This window comes from Scardinius erythrophthalmus (genome assembly GCF_964197995.2).
Source record: "Scardinius erythrophthalmus genome assembly, chromosome: 1".
Classification (NCBI taxonomy): domain Eukaryota; kingdom Metazoa; phylum Chordata; class Actinopteri; order Cypriniformes; family Leuciscidae; genus Scardinius; species Scardinius erythrophthalmus.
The window spans coordinates 34019028-34034106 of record NC_138221.1 but is presented as its reverse complement, the minus strand read 5'-3'; the positions used below and the strand labels follow the sequence as shown (position 1 = coordinate 34034106).

General features: G+C 38.7%; 1 protein-coding gene across 1 annotated transcript in view; it reads right to left on the bottom strand.

Moving 5' to 3' along the window:
* The window catches only part of brd4 (bromodomain containing 4), a 55566-nt gene extending 40788 nt beyond the window's left edge, over positions 1 to 14778 (bottom strand). The window contains exons 1-2 of the mRNA XM_081370734.1: positions 14599 to 14778; positions 1282 to 1427 (exon numbers count right to left, since the gene is read on the bottom strand). The gene's annotated coding sequence lies outside the window, so the exon portion shown is untranslated. The remainder of the gene's footprint in view (positions 1 to 1281; positions 1428 to 14598) is intronic.
* Between the last annotated feature and the right edge of the window lie 301 nt (positions 14779 to 15079).

The window sequence follows — 15079 nt, the reverse complement described above, 5'->3', positions numbered from 1 at the left end:
AGTGTTTTAAAATAAAAAACTTTCTGGTAAAATCTGACTAAAGTGAGCTTACTAAAAAAAAAAATGTTGTCTTACTTCAAAAGCAGGACAGTCCAATAAAATATAGACAGGGGGAAATTGCAGAACATACATAGAGTTGGATCTTCACCTTTCGGCAGAAATGACTTGAATGTTGATTCAGTAGCAGTCACAAACAAAATTTGATGTGATGACAGCCAAATAAATGCATGCACAAAATATAACAACGTAAAATATAATACAATAATTTATGTATAGTTTTATTTTGTATTATTTCTTGTGCATTTTACTTTATATTACTGCCACTGTTTTAATACATTACATTTTTGTTGTGGCATGGTGTTAAAGGGGTGGTATAATGATGTAACATAAGTCTTTGATGTCCCCAGAGTGTATGTGTGAAGTTTTAGCTCAAAAGAGCCCACAGATATTTTCATATAGCATGTTAAAATTGTCACTTTTTGAGGGTGAGCAAAAACACACCGTTTTTGTGTCTGTTCCTTTAAATGCAAATGAGCTGCTGCTCCCCGTACAGAGGGCGGAGCTACAACAGCTTGTGTCCTTTTACCTTTTAACGGACATGCACTGAAAAGTTCAAAAACTTTTAGCATTTTATGTTCAAATCGGAGTCAGACAAAGATAGAGAGACTCAAGAAGTGACAACATGTAGAACGCAACAGAGCATTTCTGAATGGTTAGTTGATGAGTTTATGTTGCTGATGTGGAGTTAACTATCTTCTAGTCATTGATTAGCATATTCTATAATGATAATCTATAAATGAGTTCCCGGGGGTGGGGTTTATGTCAATTTTAGGGTTGGTGATGTCACTAACCCAGGAGGAAGCTTGTGTAGTCCCTACCAGCCATTTGTTGTAGTCCTTAATTTCTTTAAAAGAAAATTTCTCCCTTTGCTTTGAACTTTGAGCGTCGTAACTTTGCAGATGTTGTTTATGCTCAAACAGCAACATTACACACTAACTAAAGTTAAAAAAATGAAATCATAATCAACCACCCCTTTAACCCTGTGAGACACCAAATCACCATGTTTTGAAGGACTGCCTCTCAAAGTAAATATGTTTGCTGTGAAAATGTAATAAAAGCATTCAGACTACAGAGACATGATCATGATCTAACGTACACAAACCCCACATCTTATAAAGCCGTTAGCCTATTTGGCAGACGTTATTTAGAGATTAAGCTTTTATTACCCGGCAGGAATTATGACGAGACTGAATGGAAGAAGCTGTCAGGTTATTGACTCACATTTTTGTCTCTCGTGTGAAGAGTCTCTTATCTGTGCGCACGCATCTTCTCCAAGAGCACTCAGCAGAAGAGCTGCCTTCACGCGGTCCAGAGAAGTCACCAGCTCAGACGCAGGCTACGCTGATCACACGGTACGAGGGCCACTACTGTAGATAAACAGAGAGAGACAGACAGATGAGTGACTTGTTTGAAGTCTTCACACATTTAACAGCAGCACACTCACAAAGCACTCTTTCTGCACCTCAAACTCTCATTCACTGGTACGCACGATCAAACGGGCTGCAGCTTCCCTGATGCCTTTTAGAAATTAAATTTAAATCACTCATTACGAAAGGCACCTTTTGCTCTGATACATTCAAAGATGTTGCGTACACATCACAAGGGGGTGTGCAAAACTAGCTTTTCAAAAATGTACTAGTTGGTGGGTCACCTGAATGCCTACTCAACTAATTGGTCTTAAAAGGGATGGTTTGTCTTCGTTCTCATGCAGTTCTTTTTTCAAATGAAACACAAAAGGAGATATTTTGAAGAACGTTTTGTTTTTGTACATGCAATGAAAGTCAGTGGGGTACAAAAAAACAGTGACTTTCATTGCAAAAACATTTTTCAAAATGGGGAGTAAATTATTTATTTTTTAAACCCTTTTAAGCATAAGGCCTGTATTATTAGGATGATTTTGGGTTCACCTGACCCCCTATACACATTACGGGGCGTTCTTCTAACAGCGTTCTTGTGTTCAAATGACTGGAACGGAACAGATTGAAGATAAATTCTTAAAAATTGGACTATTTTACCTTGAGAAGTCATTTTGAAAGTGCAACACTTAAGGTGGAAACGCAATGGCCAAAGGAGTCCGTCTGAACATGTGTGGCTGTAGCAGTGGTGAACTAGATGAGATTCAATTTAAATACGCAATTTTTCTTAGAGACTTTAACCAAATCATGCCATCTCCACGGCACTTAAAACATCAAAACAACAACAAAAAAATAGGGATGCACAATATATCAGTCACCATATTGGTATCGGCCGATATACAGTATCTCATGGAAGTGAGTACACCCCTCACATTTCAGCAAACATTTTAGTACATCTTCTCAAGGGACAATACTATAGAAATGAAACTTGGATATATTTTAGAGTAGTCAATGTGCTACTTGTATAGCAGTATAGATTTACCGTCCTCTGAAAATAACTCAACATACAGCTATTATTGTCAAAATAGCTGGCAATAAAAGTGAGTTCACCCTAAGTGGACATGTCAAAACTGTGTCCAAAGTGTCAATATTTTGTGTGAGCACCATTGTTATCTAGCACTGCCTTAATCCTCCTGGCATGGAGTTCACCAGAGCTGCACAGGTTGTTGCTGGGACCCTCTTCTACTCCTCCATAATGACATCTCGGAGCTGATGAATGTTAGACTCATGGCGGTTCTCCACCTTCCGCTTGAGGATCACCACAGTTGCTCAATAGGGTTAAGGTCTGGAGAAATACTTGGCCACTCCATCACCTTCAGCTTCCTCAGCAAGGCAGTCGTCATCTTGGCGGTGTGTTTGGGGTCGTTATCGGCATAACGTTTGGCCCAGTTTCTGAAGGGAGGGCATCATGTTCTGCTTCAGAATGTCACAGTACATGTTGGAATCCATGTTTCCCTCAATGCAGCGCAGCTCCCCAGTACCAGCAGCACTCATGCAGTACCTCAAACCATGATGCAACCACCAGCATGCTTGACTGTAGGCAAGACACAGTGTTCTTGGTACTCCTCACCAGGGCGTCGCCACACATGCTGGACACCATTTGAGCCAAACAAGTTTATCTTAGTCTCAGCAGACCACAGGACTTGGTTCCAGTAATTCATGCTCTTGGACAGGTTGTTTTCAGCAAATTGTTTGCGGGCTGTCTTGTGAGCCAGCTTCAGAAGAGGCTTCCTACTGGGACGACGGCCATGCAAACCGACTTGTTGCAGTGTGTGGCATATGGTCTGAGCACTGAAAAGCTGACCTTCCGCTTCTGCAACCTCTAAAGCAATGCTGGCAGCACACATGCATCTGTTTTCTGAAGCCAGCTTCTGCACCTGACGCACAGCACCGAGTGGAACCCATCTTGGAAAACCTCTGTATGACCCTGGCCTGCACTGTAACTCAGTTTCAGCGTGTTACCGATCTTCTTATAGCCTAGGCTATCTTTGTGGAGAGCAACAATTCTAATTCTCAAATCCTTAGAGAGTTCTTTGCCATGAGGTGCCATGTTGAACATCCAGTGATCAGTATGAGAGAATTGTACTCAAAGCACGAATTTTAACTGCTCTAATACAAGATACACAAATTTGATGCCAGCTATTTTGACAATAATGGCTGTATGTTGAGTTATTTTCAGAGGACAGTAAATACATACTGCTGTACAAGCAGCACATTGACTACTCTAAAATATATCCAAGTTTCATTTCTATAGTATTGTCCCAAGATATATTGTGATTGTGAAGATATATAAAATGTTTGCTAAAATGTGAGGGTTGTACTCACTTTTGTGAGATACTGTATGTTCAATTTAATGTTATCGACCCAATACAAAAATGTGGTTGATATATTAAAGCTGATAAATAATGGATTATTTCCTTCAGCTGAGACAGTTCAGATGCCACTGTTCGCCATAATTGTTTTAAATTGCTTGAAATATGATTGGAATCACGTTGAAAAGGAAAATACAGTTATGTGCAACATGTGCACCACAAATCTGTCATATAGGCTACATAAAATTATAATGAGAACAACTGTAAAAGAATGTTGTGAGTTCTTTGGCTCCCGTATTTTAGCATGTTTTTACGGGAAGAGCGCATCCACAAAGGAGTTACACCATCATGAGCACAGTCAAGTTTGTTTGTGCATTTGCAGTATTTTGTTTTGTAAAAACGGAAAACGCAAAAGTGCTGTTAGAAACTTAGAACACCGTTATCTTTGTGTCTCTGAAACGTCTGTCAGCACGTAAAACTGTCTGGCAGCGCCCCTGCATGTGGATATTATTGTTTTTCTCAACATACACATGAAACAATATAAACACGATAATCATACGCTGATTCGAGTGTATGTGTACGTTCTGTACGATAACTAGCACAGTCTGCTTTATTAGGCGTTTTTTTCCGTTCGCGCTGCTTGAGCTTAAATGCTTTTGTTCTTTTTATTTTTTGTTTACACATAGGCCAACTGTTTAATGTTTTCAACTAAAAGAAAACTTATTGTAAGCTTGTTGTGTAGGCTATATTGCCTAATCGTAAGCTTGTTCAAAAATGGTGACAAAAACTAAAAAAAAAAAAATGAACTTAAAAAATAACGCATTTTTCATTAAACGTCATTTAAATAAACGAATATTCGATTTTTATGAGCCTGAAAATTCGATTTTTATGAGCCTGAATATTCGAATGCAATATATTTTAAATATACCCATCCCTAATATTATATATATATATATATATATATATAAATATTTATTTATATGTCTGATGTGTCATATAGAATTGCATTAGGTTAAGTAAATTAACGCTGTAGCAAAGCACTTCAGTTTACCAGTGATCATCCTCAGTGCATGCGGCTCATAAAGTAATGCACAACGTTAATAACTATGATTGGGACTGTAATATTACATAACATTGTAAAGAGAATAGTACTGTAAAAAAAATTGTGAATTCTTTGGGTTTAGTTGCAGTGTTTCAGCGCGTTGTTACAGGAAGAGCACATCCACACCAGGAGTTACACATTCTGACTAGCACATAACTTAGGCCTAGTTCAAGATCACTTGTGCATTCGCATCCTTTTGCGCAGATGTAAGTTGTAATATTATATCAATGCTATAGAAATATCTGATTAATCTCATATAGGTTTTGTTAAGTATCTTATATCTAGGCCTGTCACGATAACAAATTTTGCTGGACGATAAATTGTCCAAGAAATTATCGCGATAAACGATAATATTGTCGTTCTGAGACCATTTTCATTTCATATAATTATAATGGCATAATAATGCAGGTACACCTTTTCAACGATCTATAAACTTTTATTTCTAAAGAATATTAAACATTGAAAACGGAAAACATTTTAAATATCCCAAAAAATGAACAAAACAACCAAAAACAATGAAAGCAATGGACTCTTAGTGTCTGTTAACAAAATAAATGTCTGTTAATAAATAAAATGAAACAAAATTGCACTTCAAAAAATATTAAACATTAGGCTTTAGACATTATTAAATAGTGATACATTCCATAACAGGCAAAACTGACAGTTAGGACCTTTGTAAACAAATAAAAAAAAGCCTCAACAAGCCATATCGCACAATTTTGCACTGTTACTCCTGTTACTTTGTCCTCCTGTTACTTTGTCAAGTGATTGTGTACTGTCGGGAAGGCATGCTACGCACTGAAAATACTTGGTTAGGATTAGGGGTGAGGAGTGCGTGCGTATTACACGCCATAAAGAGCGTATCATATGCACGCAAAAACTATTTTTGGCGTATAAATGGCACGAGAAATAACATTCGTGGTATAGATACGCATTTTCATGTGATCGGGCTCGCTGTCGCAACTCACAACTAGCGTCTTCTCTCTCTCCCGGCAGTAGCCGCAAACACTCCCGCCGGCGCTTTCCCATACAAAGACCATGTGACTGAGCGCCGCGGCGCCGCCTTCTCACACAAAGACCATGCAACTGACAACAAGAGGGTTCACTCCTCCTATACGCTAAAGAACCGAGCGAGAGTGGTCATCCAGTCTCTTTGGTAGAGAGAGAGAGACGAGGAAAACAAACAAGCATGCAAATGGAATTATCGCGGCCGGAAAAATTATCGAGCTCGTTTTTTTTTATCGTGCGATTAATCGACTTATCGACTATCGCGACAGGCCTACTTATATCTAATTATTTTCACATCAGTGCATCCCTAAAGACTGATAGGCCTATAGTATTTTCTTATACGGCACTCTCCAATTATCATTGTTTTATTTATAACTTAAAGAAATATTTTTATCAGTGGAGCTTTTCCTAAATAATTCAACCCTAAAAGGATTTTGCTGTTTAAAACGTCTTCAGAGTAAAAAAAGTAATGTTTCAGCTTTGTTCTTTTCCATGCAGATGCACTCCTCAAGAAAATCACCCCCCCACACTAGAAAAATTCATTCTTTCCAAATATAGATTGTCATCTGGTGAAAATTCCTGAACATTTATATCAGAATACGTATCGTTGTTTTCCAATATGCTTAGCACTAACAAAAACTAGATTTAAAAAAAAAAAATCAATAACTGGTAAAAATGACAAACACACAATTACCAAAAAAATAAATAAATATTAGAAATAAAACAAAAACTGTAATAGTATCTCAGTGACACTAAAAAAACACTTACAACCACAACCTCCCACACACAGATTTGTAACCATCATCAAATACGGGATAACTTGGCATTTCTGATGTACAATGCAAAGAAAGAAAGAAAGAAAGATACAAGGAAATTTCTGTTTCTCTTCTCCCATCCATTCACTCCTGCACCCCTCATTCAGAGCAGAGGTCACATCCTAAATGAGGCCAATGATGGAGTTGCTATGGCAACAAAAACTGCAAGGAGGGAAAACAACCAGACCTGCACACACACACACAGAGGAGTTCCAGCCAACAAGAGCACTCAAATACACTCTACAAGATCACTGTAAAGTTACAACCAAGCAGAAAACACTGGCCTACAGTCATCTGTACATTAATACACATCTAATGCTGTTTGTCTTTCTCCCCTAGCCTGACCTCTGTCCTGCTATCTCTGTGCACTTTATGCTGCCTGAGGGCGACGTACAGTCACACAGCCTATGGCCCTATTCGGATGAGACTAGTTTAACATGGAGAGGTGGGGTAAAGTAATCATTACCAGAGCTTCTCTGTGGTTTTAGTTCCGTCCGAATGTGCCATCTCAGTAATAATTACGGACAATGTCAGTAAAGATTACGGCGACTTTTACCTTCAGTAAAAAGGTCTGGCCAAAATTACCTCAGGTGATACTAATCCCGTGCGAATAGACCCGCTGTACGTAAATATTTAGTCATTTTGTGTTTAAAAGTAGTTTTCCGCGTTTTTTCAAGTATGGAGACGCTTGAAAAAGCATTCAGTTGCGCTCTAGACGCTGGGACGAGTCTGTTGCAAAACTCAAGTGTTTTCCACATACAATTCAGATCAAGATCGAAAGCACTTGTTAGAGGCATGAAACATCTTTTAGCGTTAGGTAATTGCCTATTACCAACACAATCCAATAAGAAGTCACTTAATACATCGGTGTGTTTGCGCACGTGATATCAGGAAGCAACATAATACGCACATGACAACATGGGGGTGACGGCGATGCGCAAATCGAGTTACCCCTCCCACTTCTGCTAGTTTTGCTGAGATCTCTTATCCCGTGCGAATTTGCCATTGATATTACAAACATCCTGTGGTAAAATTACATTACTCCATCTACCCTTGTAAAGTTAATCCCATCCGAATAGGGCTTATGAGTATGAAAGGTACAGAGGTTACCATCCCTGTGTGTTAGTTGTACTAAAGTCAGTCAATTAAACCCATTACATCACTAAACTCTCCTAAGAAATGAGACGTTCTCTATACGGATGTGTTGCATGTTCACAGCGGATGCCATGCAGAGGGAAAGAAAGTCAGTCTATAGGGGCTTTAGCACCGGAGGAACCTTTTCATAGTTCCTAAAACTAATGGCGTGTTCGCACCGCAGGAAATGAGAAGGATTTTATTCCTAGCAACGCCTTTTGGGGGTACTAATCTAGCTCCAACTTCAGAGTAGGGTCTAAACCAGCACTATAGGAACTACCAGTGATGTTAGTATACGCTGATTGGCCGAACGCACGCAAAACACCTGCACCCGCCATATTTAAAAAGCTCTGTAAACACACAGATTATAGCCTATACATTTACTCCACAAACTAGGGAATGATGCGTCTGTTAAAACAAGCACTCTAGACAATTTGTGAATGGATCACCTTGCAATTAAAGTTTGATGTGGGATGTAGTTTTTTAGTCTGTTTTACAACCATTTCTTAGAGGAGTCCTCATACGCGCATGTCGGTGATGTCGCTCTGAATTTAGGCAAGTCAAGTGAATTGCAGTTCCTAATATCAATTTAATAACAATACTAGCTTTATAATAATAATAATTTAATACATAGAAAACGAGCCAATTATCGTATTGATATCGTCAAAGGCATCTGCCATCAGCGATAACTATGACTATCGTCGATACGCGATACTATCGTCTATCGGCACAACCCTAGTGTAAACCACAGGGTTTGGGGGATTCAGGAAGGCCTACATTAGAGTTTATTTAACAACAGAAACTGAATAATCAAATGTAAAAATATAACACTGCTTAGTTTTCACTATATGAATTGTGAGTGATTTTCTCTGTCTTTTATTCATGACCCCAGTTACTGCAAGCTGTTGCGATATGCATATCGCGATATTGCGACAATTTCGATATATTGTGCAGCCCTACCACAAACTAACTCTACGAACATGGAAAACTGATAGATGGACCTCTCAACCTTTACAATGAGGAGAAAATCCAAACGAAGCACTTATGTATTTCTGCTCAGCTAGCGACACTGTACATCAACCACAAGGCAAACGCTAATGCTTTCTCATATACTGTCTACTTTCTTGGCATAACAGTTCTAATAAAGTTTTGGACAGGACTGTTAAACAGACCGTAAACTAATGAAGACAGAGAATGGGAGCACAGCGGCGTCAAAATATAAGTCATAACAAGCGCGGCTTATGTCACATCAGAATTCCTGCGGTGCGAATGCAACCGGAAAAATGGCCCTCGGGGAACATTTAGTTCTCGGGGAACCACCCTGGCGGCTAGTTCCTAGAAATATCCAGTGCGAAAGAGGTTCACGATAGGGGGGTTTGTCAGGGGGCTGGTAGACACTGTTCATTCATAGGAGGTCTCACATTTGGCTGATCACAAAAAGCAATCCATAACACTGCAAAGCTGCTTTCACTTGTCATTTTCCCCTCGATGTTTTGAATATTTAAATGGAGAGTTTGTTTGTGTGTTATTTAACTTGATGCCCGATTCTGTGGACCTCGCTCATTTTTGGTGACGCAAATTGGCAATATATTGCCCATTGTTTACATAAAAATGAACGTCACCAACATTTTGTCGACCGCGCTGCCTCTGTCATCTTATCAGCTCTCCGTGTTGGAGGCGAAAGCAGGGCTCAGGCCGCTCCTTCATATTACACAGAGAGGACGTTGACAGGTGAAAAGGCGGTGTCATTTGAAAAATTACTGTGTTTTTCTGACATCTACAGACAGTTTGGAAGTAAAAGCCTAAATGCACTCAGTTTTTAAAAGCAGCAATCCACTGTTCCGGAGCAAATATGAACCTGACAGCGCGAAATGGAGATCTTTCACAGCTTCATAGAGAACGCGTTTTCCCATTGTTTTTCTATGTAAACATGCGCAAGAAGGATATTTTATTTTTGATACTGATTCCAGTATTTAAATATTCGTAATATTTTTTTTTTTTATTGTCATTTGAACGTGTGTAGACCCACTTGCATTGTTGTTTTATTATGATTATATATTAGCCTAAGAGGCATAAAGTGGTCTTAAAATGACAATACAGTTTAGCGCAATTATTTCAGGAACAATATAATATAATCACCCAACAAAAAGAAGTAATTGTAACAGGCCAAGCTCCAACCCTAATAAACACACACCTGATCCAGCTAATCAAGGTCTTCAAGATTACTAGAGGTGAGTTGGAGCTAAACTCTGCAGGACAATGGCCCTTCAAGGAGCTGAGTTTGAGATAAGTAGATATTTAAGTAGTACTTAAATTACTTAAATAGTCCCTCCTTTTCATGATTAGTGATTACAGTGGAAAAGTCACATTTTTGCAATTCTGCATCATTTCCCACAGCAAAATGATTGCAAAAAACGCAATACTAGCCTAAACTTCATTGACAACGTTAGTGTGAGAAAGAAACATACATGATGGAGAAATGGCATGGGATGCAGGACTCGACAGTAAGGACTGCCCGACGGCCCTGGCCGTATGAACTACGCTCGGGAGTCGGGACACCTGATGGAGCGGTCACTCGCCCGATCCGGCCAGTGCTGTACCATTACGAAAGTTTATCATTTGCACATGTTTTTACGCCTTGCCAGTTTAGGCTAAATATTCAAGTGCAAAAAGATGCGAAAGAGAACTGAATTGTTTTTTCCTACACATTTAATTTAGGATATTTATTTTTTGACAGCATTACCAGTATCTAAATAATTATTTTTAAAAAAATGTTTTTACTATTTCTGAGACAATATATCGTGTTACACATGTTATTGTATAAGTTATCATGACAGGCCTATTTGAGCCACTTTGCCTGCAGTCTGAACATAAATTAAGGCCAGTGAGCAAAATTGCTAAGTGACAAGAATTACTTCCAAACACACACACACACACAAATCACTTTAAATCAGCATGAAATTGAAGTTGCAATAGTATTTTCTTCCCCACTGTCTGTGACGCATATCCGAGTGAAACGGCTCCCTGAACAAACTTTAAAAAAAGCAGTACTTGATATTGCCCATCAGGGGCCGGTTTCACAAAGATAGACTTTGACTATGGCTTAGATATAGTAGATAGTCAGACTTCAGATAGACATCTAAATCAGACCGTTGCACACAGAGCCGGTTCTAGACATTAGGAGGCCCTAGGCAAAATTCATGTTGGAGGCCCCCCACCCCCAATAAAAAAAACACTTGAAACAAATATGATTCCTAACCTTTTTATTTATACAACATTTAATTTTAAAAGCAGTATATTTTTACTTACACAGTACATAAGTTTGGACACATTACTATTTTTAATGTTTTTGAAAGAAGTCTCTTATGCTCATCAAGCCTGGATTTATTTGATCAAAAATACAGAAAAATAATATAGTGAAATATTATTAAAATTTTAAATAATGGTTTTCTATTTTACTATACTTTATATTTCTGTGATGCAAAGCTGAATTTAGTGTCAAGTGATCATTCTGATTTATTATCAAATGTTAGAAAGGGTGCTTAATATTTATTTTATAATCTGTGATACTTTTTTTCAGGATTTTTGATTATTAAAAAGTTGTTTTAAAAAAGTCTTCACTATCATTTTTTATATATTTAACACATCCTTGCTGAATATTCCTGTTTTTTTTCTGTATTTTTGATCAAATAAATGCAGGCTTGTAGAGCATTATAATAAACTTCTTTCAAAAAACATTAAAAATAGTAATGGGTCCAGACTTTTACCGGTAGCCTACTGTATGTACATATTAATCAAACTTTATCTAAGGTAATCTCTTTTTTGTTTAATGAAGATGTTATTGTTGTTGTTGTTATTTTGCTGTTTTATTCAATTTATTCACAGTTCCAGAATCCCACTTCAGTAAATGAGCATAAGTGCTTTTATATCGCATTGCTACTTTAAATATGCTATACACAAATCAAGTGGAAGAGAAAGACACGATCGCTACTGAGCAGAAGAAAATGTATAAACTGATATTATTGGCGTAATGTCAGGGTATAATCTAATCATCAGCAGAATTTAGAAGATAGACCCATGAGATCCTTTATTTGAAACATTTAAAAATGTTGTAGTGTGTTGGCTTTTTAACTTAGAATACAGACGCCTTGTCTTTTAATTTTGTAGCTTTTTTACTAGTCAGCTCCCGACGCGATGTTATTCATTCATTGTACGCGCAAATTCAAAGCGTCGCGTCTGGGCACGTTAATGACGCTCGCGCTCTTTTAAACTCGTAATAAAGCGGTGAATGATTTTTACAGAAATGACGCTGATCTACAGGACAAGTTTATATTTAGAATACATTGCAATCACTCCAAAATAGATGACGACAACTCACACACCTGCATTTTGAGCTGTGCTTCTTTGTGTGCTTAGGCTTTTGCCTCGCAGCACCTGATGGATGCGTTCGTTACACATACTTTCAGAAGCCGGCACCCGCTTTGTAACGGACACATTAATTGGTTTAACTGCAGTAATGTAACAGTCTATGGTGAAGATAAACATCGTCACTATTTTTAGTTAATTAATAAATATTGAAATAAATTGTAGATAGGATATTTTTACATTATATTATTTTTTTTTTTTTTGTCCCTCTGTCTGGGCCCCATCCCGCCAATCGGGCCCTAGGCACGTGCCTAGTTTGCCTTTGCGTTAATCCGGCTCTGGTTGCACAAAGCGCTTAAGACTCTGACTATCTTAAGTAGGACTACACTGCAATGCATTCTGGGTAAAATAAGACACTTTTCAAAACAAAAAACATGGCGGATCGAGTAAGCACATTCAACTGCTCAGTGCAGTTTACCCCAGCGGAAAATATGTGTTTGATGGAGGAATATAACAGTTACAAGGACATTTTACTTTGGAAATTTAGCGGAGAATGTAGTAACAAGAAGAAATGTTTAAATTATGAGTCATTTTCCCTTGTCTTTTGGCTGTTTGTAATGTAACTGATTGTTACTGCTGGTTGCCAAGGTAACAGAGTCTTAGACCTAAGTTAGCCTGGGGGTAAGGTGTCTGATTTTTTTTTGGTCTAAATTAAGTCAGTCTTTATTTTTGTGAAACAGTCTAACTTGCATTAGACTAGTCTATGAGCACATTTTAGACTTGTCTAACACTATAGACCGGTCTAAAATAGCTTTGTGAAACCGGCCCCAGGAATTGATTGGATCATTCTGGTTTGCTATTGCTGTGATCTTGTGTGAGTGACAGCTTGCCTAGTGCCAGTAAACAAAGTCATCAGAGAAAATATATCGTTGCAAGTTATTTCGATTATAGATTACCAGGGTACATAAAAAATATGTATATCGATATGCACGGATCAATTATTTTTATTTGGAATATTCCATAAAAAAAGTCATTTTTGATTTCATTGTCCCTTTAATAAGCAAATCACGCAAGGAAACCTGTCAGTCACCCAGCAGCTGTCAATCACAGAGCTATAATGTCAGATAACAAACACACCACAAATATATGCTCCTCACACAAGTTTACGTGTATAACAAAGTGTTTACTGGCTACATTTAATATTCCGAATATCTAAACCGCGCAATAATCGTTTGTCTGATATTTCGGCAACAAGATCTTTAGACTCACTCACTGACTCAGAGCGCAAACCGAAAGCGCTGCGCGGCTAATAGCGTTACTGACATGACAAGAGCTCTATCGAAACTGACGCCGTTTTGAACAAAACACACTTTAATAAAAAGAATAATAATGCTACTAACCACGGAAAGATAGAATTTAAATATGCCTATTGACTCTCTCACATTTTCATGTAAACATAAAGGTTGTGTGTTTCTCCGTTACACGGAGAAGCAATACAAAATGGCGACTGCGGGCAGCTCGGATGAGTCCTTAACACGCAAAGTCGCTAAACACCAAGGCCATGCCGTTATATTAACGTTAAACGAGTTCATGTCGAATTAAAACATTTACTAGGAGGGTTCAATGAGGTCGAGGCACTGTAATAGGCCTTAAGAGCATGAAAATAAGCCACATATTTCCTCCGACCCGCTATCAATGCTAGCGGTGTGTGACACGGACTCGTCCGGCGTCGTGCACGTATCTCAATGTGTGTGTGTGTGTGTGTGTGTGTGTGTGCACGATCAAAACACACACTCTCACCCCAGACCAAAAGCGTGAAACAACCACGGTCCACATTATTACACATCTGTCAATGTCAGACGCTCGAAACGAGCGCAGATCAAATGAACCCGAGTTAATTAATCTGACCGTGCGTTAATGTACGCACATTCTCGTACAATTCTACGTCAAATCCACAAGCATTCCCGCACAGGGAAACGTGAGATTTGTGCGAAGCTGCGCAGAGCAGAGCAGGGATGCGATGCTGTGCTAGCTTTAACCAGCAAACGGCCTAATGCTAATAAACAACCTCAGGGCCCTGCATTACTCGCTTTCTTTGACGCACACGCGATGTAGGTGTCGTAATTCAGCAATAAAACACAAACGCAACGAGCCCAAGAGCAAAATGATATCCAGACTGACCCGTTGTCATGAATCAGTTTGTCTTTCCTAGCAGCTAGCGTTAGCACTCGGCGACACACAGGCCGCTTTCACCGCGCGCGCACCAGACAATCATTTCAGCGCTGATTAGCGCGCTTGACCGTTACACGAAACGACGCAGCACATGCCGGGACCGTTAATAAGAAATAATCGCTTTGCATAAGTGTAAAGGCTGCTTGTTTATTTACCTTCTTTATTTTGTTGTGAGGGCGCGCGGGCTCTTTCTCTCCCACAATCCAGAACAAACAGATCGAGACGTCGGTGACGTCATGCGCGCGGAGGACGCACAGGACGTGGGAGGACAGCGAGCGCTCCTGTCTGTCACACGTGTGGAAGATCACCTAAAACCCGTCTCGACTCTGATCTCTTCCGTTTGCCCTTTGATCGGTGTCATTTAAACACTCTCTGAAGTAACAATAACAATATAATATATGCTGAGATATTTAAATGAAGAACACATCCGCTCTATATTATTCATTTCATGAAATAAAGTCTCAAAATCCAAGGTGTGAAGGAGGTCTGACCTATTAAAAATATGAAGCTTTACCTGTAAAAATGAAGAAATTGTGAAATTTAAATTGTAATTTTGGCCACCCCTATAATGGTTCATAACATAGAAAACCCATTTAAAGTGACAGTTCACCCAAAAATTAAAATTCTGTCATTATT